The sequence below is a fragment of the Vipera berus genome (assembly GCF_964194415.1).
Source record: "Vipera berus genome assembly, chromosome: 1".
Taxonomy (NCBI): Eukaryota; Metazoa; Chordata; class Lepidosauria; order Squamata; family Viperidae; genus Vipera; species Vipera berus.
Genome location: NC_138202.1, coordinates 263,217,280 through 263,229,474, shown reverse-complemented (window position 1 = coordinate 263,229,474; position 12,195 = coordinate 263,217,280). Strand labels below are relative to the sequence as shown.

General features: G+C 44.1%; 1 protein-coding gene across 3 annotated transcripts in view; it reads left to right on the top strand.

Moving 5' to 3' along the window:
- Nucleotides 1-651: 651 nt before the first annotated feature.
- Nucleotides 652-12,195, top strand: part of ECHDC1 (ethylmalonyl-CoA decarboxylase 1) — a 42,457-nt gene continuing 30,913 nt past the window's right edge. The window contains exons 1-2 of one of the 3 annotated variants that reach the window (XM_081315384.1): nucleotides 652-679; nucleotides 10,513-10,641. The gene's annotated coding sequence lies outside the window, so the exon portion shown is untranslated. Of the gene's footprint in view, nucleotides 680-10,512; nucleotides 10,642-12,195 lie in introns of those variants that run through there. The other 2 variants (XM_081315382.1, XM_081315383.1) reach the window with 2 other exon arrangements.

Genomic DNA, 12,195 nt, shown 5'->3' with positions numbered 1-12,195 from the left:
CTATCGAGAAAGTATGTACAAATTTTATAGACAACTTGCTTTAAATGCATTATTTTGTTTTTACTAAAACTCTTCTGACAGAATAGAAATTAAACAGAAAACACTAACAGTGCTTATCAAATTATAATTTTCCCGTTGAGGAAATTGGTCCATGTTTCTGAAAAAGCACTGTGATACACAATTATTTTTGTTTTTAAAGGGTGCATACAGTATACAATTACCAAATGTCAAATTACAGAGCCCAAGGGAACCTTCACACAACTATATATATATATATTTCCTTTTTGTGTTGTGACTTAAAATGTAGTTGGTAAAATTCCACAATACTAATAATCTACTGAAAGGATGCGTAAAAAGTTGACCGGCTGACACGATGGACAGGAATTTTGAACGAACTCATGAAGTTCTAGGTATTGCTGAAATACAATTCCCAGCATCCATCACACTAGGCAATACTGGCTAGGCTACTGGGATAAAGAGTTCATGAATATAACTTCAGATGTCTCGCTTCTATTCAAAATTTAAAAAAAAATCTTCTCACCACTAAATGGATGTTTTTTTCCCCATCGACTCTTGGGCTGAGGATCTTTTTTTTCGGAGTGGCGCTTTCCCCCCGGAGCTTATTCCCTGTAACACCGGAGTTCTGATTTCTGGGAAGCGGCGGCGTGCATTAGGGAAGGTTAGAGATCTGGGCTCTTTTGCCCGTGACGGATTCGTCTTTTCTCTCCGACGTTACTAGCACCCTGTTGTTCGATACTGGGCAGCTTAGATTTTATTTTCTCTTTGGGGCATTATTGGGGATTGAGCCTCAGTTGCCTTTTCTTACTTCTTTTCTCCTGTTTGTCCGTAGTAGTACTTTTGCAGGATAGCCTAGTACAGGGGTCGGCAACCTCGGCTCTTTTATGACTCGTGGACTTCAACTCCCAGAATTCCTGAGCCAGCTATGCTGGCTCAGGAATTCTGGGAGTTGAAGTCCACGAGTCATAAAAGAGCCGAGGTTGCCGACCCCTGGCCTAGTAGTTCATTCAATACATGTAATATTTCTGATGGAAGGTTGAAAGACTAAACCCGAAAGGGAACAGAGTTTATTATCTTTCGGTTTGAGTTGCTTCCTGTAGTGAATGCGTGTCTTTGTGACTTCTAGTTTAATGGGAGACCATGTTGGCAAAGTCATATTGCGCATAAGCTCGAGGGAATAGTTGAAGATTACTCACTGTACAGTATGGTCCCCAAATTAAGTTTCGTAATAGTGAAGGAAGAGAGATAATTGAGTATTTTTCTCTGCTGGGTTGTGTTTGTGCGTGGGTGGTTTATTTCTCTATATTGTTCTATGCTTTTTATGCTTAAAACTTCCTGGTTATAGTTACAAAAATGTGGTTATGAAGCTTAAAGATTGAAAGATGATAGATGCATGGAGCTCTGAAGTAGTTTGCATGAGAACATAAAGTCTTTTGCTTTGGGAGTTACAGTTCCAAATTAACGTTGAACTCTTAAAGTTTACTTCTAAGTAATCAGAAGTGTGTTCATACTAGGCAAATTTGTCTGCAGATCATCTGGAGATCTTTGCTTTGCAGGCTTTTTGCAGAATACAGTAGATTGCATGGAACAGTCTGTGAAGACCTGGTCTGAATCTGATGAATCTAATGACTGAATGAGGTACAGAGCTTGGAACCCATTTGATGACATGTTATCAGGTTGTAATGTACTGTAATACATTACTTTAATACCAAGTTGTCATATGCAGTGATATGGTTGGTTGGACATTTCTTGAAAATTTGGCTGACATTTCTCTTATCTATATGGGTACTTGGAAGCTTCAATGACACATTGGAACTTACTTAAAAATAAATGCAGACAGGATAACTTTATCATGTGAAGTTTGTCTTGACATTCACTCAGGAATTCTTTATACTTCTTTTCTCTTTCTATTAGTTTAAAGATAATTAGAGTTGATGGTACAAAAATTGGTTTCTTCAAGCATCTCCTGAGGCTGTTAACGCAAGTCTTTTCCCTTGGAGTTTAATGTGGGAGGATTTGACAGTTAAATGTCTGCATGTGGTGTGCACAGAATTGTAATCACTGTTGTCAAGAAATTCTAATGTTGAATTTTATTATCCAACTTACTGTCACTCTAATCCATATACAGCACTGATTATTTCTGAACTGACCACCCTTTGAGAATCCCATCATAAAACTATGTTTATAAATATCAGGGGCAGGGAGATGATGTTGCAGATAATATATATCCAGGCAAATATTTTGTTCAAAATATAATAGGATATACACAAAAGTAATATTTATATCTGTTCCCTAGTAAAATAAGATTTACTTATTTACTGAGCTGTATGAATATAGGGATTTTATATTTATGATAATGAGAGTTTGTGAAATGTTGCATTGCTGAAGTTTATAGAAGAGAAAAGGAGGATAGGTAATAGCTAAAATTTTCTATTAATGTTTTTGTTTGGCATTTAGTTATAACAAATTGAATTTTACCTTGGGTGCTTTTGAAAATAGAGATTTATAAATATGACAATTTTAATTGGAAAGGAAGAAGTTGACAGTTCTAAAATATTGGCACATTACATATACATTGATTTTCATGGGAATTCTAATAAGTAGATTTTAGAAGGAGATTAATGACTTGGCTTCTGTTTTCATTTAATAAGCGATACAATTTCATCATATAAAAATATCTAAATTAATTTTTAGATGATTAACAAGAAGCAATCCCAGGTGAACACTGGAACTGCTTTCTAAACATACATATCTAGGTCAGCATTCTCATAAGGAATATTATGTGCCTAACATTCCCAAAACTAGGCCATATGTGTAAACTATTTCTGTTGGCTAACAAAGGGCATCATCCAGAAGTTTTCAAACTATTGAGTTGCAGCCCCAAGTGAATTTGAAAAGGATTGCAAAATTTTGGGGGGCTTGCACTCACACAGCAGGATTTCTGTCAGAAATTTTTTTCCTGTTCTATATGGCAGATGCTTTACAAACAAAATCTGGAATGTGTACTAAGAGGGCTCCAGCTTTGGGTACACAAACATCATATGCTTTCAAAGCTGTATTGCTGTTAGAACTCACACTTGCTTTGTTTGCAGAAGTTTATAATAAAGTCAAAATTGTGTATAATTGCTACTTTAGAGAGCAAGTATCAATACAAGATAAATGTAGAATGAGAAACGAGTGGCTTTAAAAGCCATATTTCAGAAATTATGCAAAATTAATCAAGGCCTTCCTTCCATTAGCAATGATGATTTTAAATTTGATTGTATTGATTATTTTCAATGGAAAGGTATCTTTTAAAGTAGAAATCCCTCATTTTTGTTTTAAAATATATATTGATTAAATATAAAATATAAAATTAAGTGGTATCTTTATTTCTTGCCCATCATTAGCTCCAATAAAATCATTCAGATTCATTTACCATTTTAAGGAATTATGGCATAGCAAAGTTTAAGAAGCTCTGCTACAATATATATTAGTTTTTTTCAAGTTAGTGCTCCAGAGGTTAAGGGCTACAACTTCCATTATCCATGATGATTGTAGTCCAATATAACTAAAGTGCAATACCTTGGAAAAGGCTGGTCTATTATAAGCAATGATTGATTGATTAATTGTTTATATTGCATCAAGTCATTGTCAGCTCTTAATGACCACATAGATATTCTCCATCATAAGCAATATGGTAAGCAAGTAATTTAGTGTAAATTGGAAAACGTTTGATTAGCCAACCAAAACATTGAGCTTGTCAAAGTAATGATGTTTGAACAACAAAAATCAAATGAAGTTAAAGAAATGAACTTACATGATAAGTTTTGAAGGAAAGCAAAAAATTATGAAGGACACAGATTTCATTCTGATTATGATTACTGTTTTTGTACCCCTGTCCCTTACTTCAAAAGGAAGGTTGAGTATGTAAAAAAATATACTTCTGCACATTTCAGTTCTCATTTGTCTAAGCTTAAATATTTTGTAATGGGAGTTGAAAGATAAGAGTTTTGCTAGCTTCTAATGTAATTTCTATTAAAAACTAATATAGTGCTTTAGAAAAAAGTATTTACTGATTTGAGAATTTAAAGTATCTCTCAGTATAAGGATGGAACAGAATTATGCTCTTCATTAGTAACTGTAATTGTTCAGTTATAATTTGAGGTAATGTTAATTAAGGCAGAGGTGGCTTTGAGCATACACTTAACCTTACTGTTCTCTAAAATATCTCTGTGATATTTAATTTTTCCTTCTTCCTGATTATTTTTATTCCACCGATACCCCATGTAGATGCTCATGAAACTGAGAAGGGGTGGTGTTATGAAATAAGGGTGGCCACTTGCAGAGCCCACTAGATATTATTATATCTCCAGGTTATATTGTCTATCACCTCTGCCTGTAAATCTAGGAGTTGCTGGAATTAGCATCCAGTAACACCTGAAGGCAACCAGTTTCGCATTTGGTAGAACATACTCTTTTATATGAGGAAACAGGTTAGAACAGGGTTGCTCTATATACCGTATATACTTGAGTATAAGCCGACTCGAGTATAAGCCGAGACCCCCAATTTCACCCCCAAAAACTGGAAAAAGTTGTTGACTCGAGTATAAGCCGATCCGCCGTTCTGCAAGCCTCCGCCACCGGCGGAGGCTGGATCCGCGCTCTGCAAGCCTCTGCCGCCAGCAGAGGCTCGATCCGCCATTTTGCAAGCCTGAATACACAGGAATACCCTGTGTGGCCGCGGCTCTCGGGGAAGCCCTGGCTGTCCGCTTCCTCGCTCCACGCTGCCATTCGGGGCCCGCGCGTTCCCCGGGCAAATCGCGGCGCCCAGCAGGCGAGGAAACACGCCCGCTCCAGTCGCCCCCCCTTCCCTCAGGAGACGCGAAGCAAGTGACCGCCCGGAGCTTACCGAGGACTTGCTTCGGTGCTTCCAGGATCGCGCGCACCTCTCCCAAGCCGCCGCCGTCCGGAGACCTGCCGAAGTTTGGGGAGGTTTGGGGAGGTGCGCGCGCACCTCCCCAAACCTCCCCAAACGTCGGCAGGTCTCCGTTCCTCCGCGCCCTGCCTGCCTGCTTCTTTCCGCAGCGGAAAGAAGCAGGCAGGCAGGGCGCAGAGGAACGGAAACCTCCCCAAACGTCGGCAGGTCTCCGTTCCTCCGCGCCCTGCCTGCCTGCTTCTTTCCGCAGCGGAAAGAAGCAGGCAGGCAGTGCGCGGAGGAACGGAGACCTGCCGACGTTTGGGGAGGTTTGGGGAGGTGCACGCGCACCTCCCCAAACCTCCCCAAACTTCGGCAGGTCTCCGGACGGCGGCGGCTTGGGAGAGGTGCGCGCGATCCCGGAAGCACCAAAGCCTCGGCCGCGCACAAGTCCTCGGTAAGTTTTTTTGTTGACTGGAGTATAAGCCGAAGTGGAATTTTTCAGCCCAAAAAGTGGGCTGAAAAATTCGGCTTATACTCAAGTATATACGGTATGTTCAAAAGTCATCAATATGTTTTTCTTTCCTCAGCTGATTAAAACATTCCCATTCCTTTCTTGTTAATATGAGACTGGGCAATCAGAGCTGTATGTTGCCCCTTAACACTTATTTTTTGGTTATTGGAGTACCTTCTGACCATGTTTGCTGAAAACTGGCAACATGGTTTCCATATCCTGAGTTGGGAAATAGAAGGAAACTAATGTGAGCCATAAAAGTGTTGTTGTTTTCAAATAAAAAGGTTCTATCTACAGCATTATTAAATAACTGTAGGGCTACCAAAAAAGGCAGTTCTCTCTTCCATTATTGGTTTTTTTAAAAAAAAACACAGCAAAGCTTTGAATCAATAAAAGCAATTGAAAATGATAGCAATAAATCATAAGGAAAAAAAATGAAAAGATTATAGTTTTTAAAGTAACCATATTGTTGGAAGGTCTAGTCCAGGGGTCGGCAACCTAAAAAGGGAAAAGAGCCACTGGGAACCGGTTCCATCACAAATTAAAAAAAGTGGGAGCCGCGTGCGTGTGTCCATGCACGCGCATGCGCAAAAAATGTTTTGCGCATGCGCAAAATGTTTTTTTGCGCATGCGCGGACGCACGCGGTTGCCAGGGGCGCTGCTCTTTGAGGAAGCTGTAGCGGCCCGTCTGCAAAGCTGCCGAAAGCAGCAGCTTCGGAGACGGGCCGCTAAAGCTTCCTCAAAGAGCGGCACCTCTGCCCGTTCGCGCGGAGGTACGCGCGCACCTCCAAATGTTTGGGGAGGTGCGCGCGCACCTCCGGTCGTTCGGAGAGGTGCGCGCGCACCTCTCAGAATGGGCAGGGGCGCTGCTCTTTGAGGAAGCTGTAGCGGCCCGTCTGCAAAGCTGCCGAAAGCGGCAGCTTCGGAGACGGGCCGCTACAGCTTCCTCAAAGAGCGGCATCTCTGCCCGTTCGCGCGGAGGTACGCGCGCACCTCTCCAAAGGTTTGGGGAGGTGCGCGCGCACCTCCGCCCATTCGGGGAGGTGCGTGCGCACCTCTCCAAACGGGCGGTGCCACTCTCCATTTGGAGAGGTGCGCGCGCACCACTGCCCGTTCAAAGAGGTGCGCGTGCACCGGGCGGCTGGGAGCCGCAGGAGACGGCTCAAAGAGCCGCATGCGGCTCTGGAGCCGCGGGTTGCCGACCCGTGGTCTAGTCCAAAGATAATCTAGCCCAGGGGTCTTCAACCCCCAGTCCGTGGACCAGTACTGGGCCGCAGCATGCCAGCAGCTGGTCCGCACAAACAAGCAAAGGCCCATCCGCGGGATGCAGGCAGCACACAAAACCACACCCCCTCCAGTCCGTGGAAAAACCTCTCTCCACGTTACCAATCCCTGGTGCCCAAAAGGTTGGGGACCTCTGATCTAGTCCATCTTCCTGCCTATACAGGAAATAATAATAATAATAATAATAATAATAATAATAATAATAATAATAATAATAATAATAATAATAATAATTATTATTATTATTATTATTATTTAATTTCTATACCGCCCTTCTCCCGAAGGACTCAGGGCGGTGTACAGGGCAATACAATAAAATACAACATACAAAAATTAAAAAAATATTAAATATTACAGCCCAATTCAATACAATTAATACAATAACATTAAAATACCCCTAAACCCATCAAAGCAGGCCGGCTTGTTCAAATAAATATGTTTTTAGATCACGTCGGAAGGAGCGAAGGTCGGGAGCCATCCGGAGCTCCACCGGTAAACGGTTCCACAGGTCTGTCGCACCCACAGAGAATGCCCTCCCCCTGGGGGCCGCCAGTCGACACTCTTTGACCGACGGCACCCTAAGGAGGCCCTCTCTGTGGGAGCGCACTGGACGAAGGGAAGTTGATGCCGGCAGCAGGTGATCCCGTAAGTAACCCGGACCCATGCCATTTAGGGCTTTATAGGTCATTACCAGCACCTTGAATCTTACCCGGAGGACAACCGGAAGCCAATGCAGCTCGCGGAATAGAGGTGTTACATGGGAGTGTCGGGACACCCCCACCACAACTCGCGCGGCTGCATTCTGCACCAGTTGGAGCCTCCGAGTAGTCTTCAAGGGCAGCCCCATGTAGAGAGCATTGCAGTAGTCCAAACGGGAGGTCACGAGTGCATGAGTGACTGTGCGCAAGGCATCCCGGTTCAGATAGGGCCGCAACTGGCGCACCAGGCGAACCTGGGCGAAGGCCCCCCTAGTCACAGCTCCTATATTATCTTCCAAACAGAGCTGTGAGTCTAGGAGGACACCCAAGTTGCGAGCCCTATCTACGGGGGGTAATATCTCACCCCCCATAGTTAACGATGGAATAATCTGAATTTCCCGAGACGCTGGCACACACAGCCACTCAGTCTTGTCAGGGTTGAGCCGAAGCCTGTTCCTCCCCATCCAGACCCGAACCACCTCCAGGCATCAGGACATCACATCGAGGGCATCACTGGGGTGGTTCGGGGTAGAAATAAAAAGCTGGGTATCATCCGCATATTGATGATACCCAACCCCAAAACCACGAATGATCTCACCCAGCGGCTTCATATAGATGTTGAACAGGAGAGGCGAGAGGACCGACCCCTGAGGGACTCCACAAATGAGAGGCCTCGAGGCCGACCTCTGCCCTCCTGCCAACACCGACTGCGAACGTCCCAGGAGGTAGGAGGAGAACCACCGTAAGACGGTGCCTCCCACTCCCTATCCCCGAAGACGCCGCAGTAAGATACCATGGTCGATGGTATCAAAAGCCGCTGAGAGGTCTAACGACTAGGACAGAGGAGCAACCCCTGTCCCGAGCCCGCCAAAGATCATTCACCAGCGCGACCAATGCCGTCTCCGTGCTGTACCCGGGCCTGAAGCCCGATTGGTACGGGTCTAGATAATCAGCTTCCTCCAGGAACAAAGGAAGCTGCTGTGCCACCACACTCTCGACAACCTTCGCAAGAAAGCGAAGGTTGGAGACCGGACGATAGTTGTTTAACACAGCTGGGTCCAGGGCAGGCTTCTTGAGGAGGGGTCTCACCACCGCCTCCTTCAAGGCGGCGGGAAAACTACCCTCGCTCAAAGAGGCAGTTATCACTGCTTGGAGCCAGCCTCGTGTCCCCTCCCGAGCCGAATATACCAGCCAGGAGGGGCACGGGTCCAATAAACACGTGGTGGAGCTCAGCCTCCCCATAATCCTGTCCACCTCTTCTGGAGTCACAAGATCGAACTCCTCCCAGATGACATCGACAAGACCACTCATGTTCTCACCGTCAGACTCTGCCCAGTCGGAGTCCAAACCGGTCCGGATCCGAGCGATTTTGTCCGACAGATGCTGGCTAAACTCCTCGGCACGACCCTGCAAGGGCCCCTCCCTCACCTCCTGATTCAGGAGGGAGCGAGTCACCCTGAACAGGGCGGCCGGGCGATTCTCTGCGGACGCGATGAGGGTGGCAAAGTAGTTAGACCTCGCCATCCTCATCGCCACGAGATAAAACCTCGTGAAGGATCTTAATCGCAATCGGTCGGATTCAGACCGGCTGGACCTCCAATAGCTCTCTAGGCCCCGTCTCCAACGCTTCATTTCCCGGAGCTCCGCAGAAAACCACGGAGCCCACTGGGATCTGCACCGGGTCAGGGGCCGCATGGGTACAACTTGGTCGAGTGCCTCCGTGGCAGCCTTTTCCCAGGCCTCCACTAAGGCCTCGGCCGAGCTGTGAACTAAGGTGGCAGGTGGGGACCTAAGCGCCGCCTGGAACCGCTCAGGGTCCATTAAGCGCCTGGGACGGAACCATCTAGTTGGTTCAACAACCCCACGACGGGGATTGGCAAAATGGAAGACCAGCCGCAGGAGATGATGATCGGTCCATGACAGGGGCGTGACAGTTGGAGAACCCCCACCCAGATCATCTAACCACCGGCCAGATAGAAAAAATCCAGTTACAGTTTTCTTGTTAGGTAGCCATCTGACCTCTTTGAATATTCTAATGAGGAATATTCTAATGAGGAAAGGTTCTTTTCTGTTCAAAAAGGCAAGCTCCTCCCTAATTCACTGTGACTAGGGCAGGGGTAGGCTATGCTGACTCAGGAATTCTGGGAGTTGAAGTCCACGAGTCATAAAAGAGCTGAGGTTGCCTATCCCTGGACTAGGGTGTAAGCAAGAGGGGAGGTAAAGCACAACCAGGCCTGCAAGATTCTATTACAGGTAGCCCTTGACGTAACACCATTCGTTTAGTGACTGTTCGAATGGCACTCCAAAAAGTGATCTACAACTGTTCCTTGTGCTTAGGACTGCCATAGCATCCCCACGATCATGTGATCAGAATTTGGGCACTTGGCAACCAGCATGTATTTACGGGGGTGGCAAGCATCCTGGCATTATTCGATCACCGTTTGCAACCTTCCCAGCCAGCTTCCGACAAACACAAAAGCGGGCGGGAGGGAGCCAGATTTACTTAATGGCCATGTGATTCACTTAACAACTGTGGCACAAAAATGGACATAAAATTGGGCATGACTCATTTAACGACCTTGCTTAGCAAACAAAAATTTAGTCTTAAATTGTGGTCGTAACTTGAAGACTACCTCTACTGTAGCTTATCTCAATAAAATGTACCTCTGCTCTTCCTGTGGAATTGGTTTCCTGATATGGAAAGCAACAGAGAGCAGTTTCTAGAGATGCCTTGGCAAGATCCCTTTCCCCTCCCGCCCCCCAAAAAAACAACCAACAAATTTGTCTGTTTCCACTATTCACCTTAGAATGAGCTAGAGAGGGTGATTATCCTTACTTTTCCTAATCTTAATATCCCTCAGAGGTAATGTGATTGTAAAAATGCTTTATTTTAAACTGAAATGAATAAAATTCAATATTATGCGTGCTTCACTCTCTCTTTGTGGGGTCTTGACTTAGATGATGCCATGCAGTGACTAGCATAATAGAACAGTGGGAAAAGGCAGTTCTGCAGTAGAATCTGGTCTAAAGTATTTCATTGTGATTCATAGTATCAGTTGGTGTAATGCCCAATTTATCATCTGCCTTTTCAATTCCCACAGTGATTACCATAGTGATGTTGCTGAAAAGCCTGCCAACCATTGTGACTCTATCTGCATTTTGAAGAGCCCTTCTCTGTTGCAGACTGCAGTAGTCTTGCTTTATACCGTTGAGTGAATTCTGCACAGAAAGTGAGTTTCATTCCAAACATAGAATGAGTATTCTTGGGTTTAATTCTTCCTACAGCTTCTTTCTACTTCTCCAACCCCAGAGAATTAGGGAACTTTTATTATAGCTTGGTAACTGACAGATGCACTTCACAGGAAATTGATGCAAATTATTGGCAATTAAACCTACTGACTTCCATGGATTCAGAGATCAACCTATTCAATTTGGGATTGTATCTGAAACAAGAGCTGGAAATTTGAATTTTCATGCTTCTCATTTGCTATTATGGGAAGTCTGGGGACTGCATTTTTTTCTTCACTGTCTCTACTTTTTAATAAATTTGGGTTCTACTATCAGGTTCTTATTACACCAGTTTTCTGACAAATTGTTGCAGGACTTTTGATTCTACTGTAGTCTCACTTTAATCTTTATACAATTTTTATATGGACAGAAATGGTATTCACCCATATGCACATAAATTATGATTTTTAAGTTATTACCACACAATGTGTGGAGGTGAATACACTATGACAGTGACATCTGGCCTGTAGTTCCAGTAGGCTTGTTAACTGAAAAATATTCTCATGTTATATAAATATTGGGGAAAACTTCATCCAGAGGAAGACATATAGATACATTCATAATTCTGATTTCTAAACTCTTGATTCAGATAATTCTGAACTCTTCCTAAATCAAGAAGGCTTCTGACTAGATTTAGCCTGCCATGTTTCATGTATTCCTTTTGGTTGGATTCTGTTTCCATGAATAACATGTTCCTGCATTTGTCTGTTCAACCTGGCCTCCTTTATAAGCATGATGTGTGGAAGATAATGTTGCAAGCTAGAGTTTCTCACTGCAGAAATAATGATTATGTCAGTAGTCAGAAGAAGCCTTGCTCCAAATGCTATAGGTATAAGAAGGATCTCCATGTTGACAGAAGGCAAGCAGTGCTTAAGTGTCTTCAGCCTAGTAAAGTTTTTAGCCATTCCATACTATTTTGTGGGACTTGGGAGATGTAACTTCCTTGCCATGGTGCTTGCCTGTGGAACAGCACACTCCTAAAGATCCTGATGTCTGTGACCCTACTAAAGTGTTGGTTACTCCTCAGTTGTTTGGGCCAGGATGTTAGGTAATCCCTCTTGGTTGGTTTGCTATAAAAGCAAAAATAAAGGTTTCTGTCAGAATCCATTTATATCACATTTCATAATTGTATACGTAGAACAACGTGGTATTTCTGGGGATTCTGCCATCTCTCCGAGGGGGGGGGAGAGGATGGTTACTAAAGCGATTTTCAAACAACAGGGGATGTTTTACTGGGGAAGGGAGGGGGGACAGACAGGTCTGGATTGTATCTTCATTTACAACTGAAAAGGAAAGCAATAACCATAAAACCAAGGAGAGTTCCCTTTCCCATGGAAGGACCTGACACCTAGCAACTGACGACAGCCTGACCAAATGGATGAGGGGAGGGGCTGGAATGGGAATGGTTTATATAGGATTGAAATGTAACTTTTCTCAGATTCCGTCTTGTATTCCCACAATCGATTCCATCCTAGTAAACATTTTCCTTTTGGACT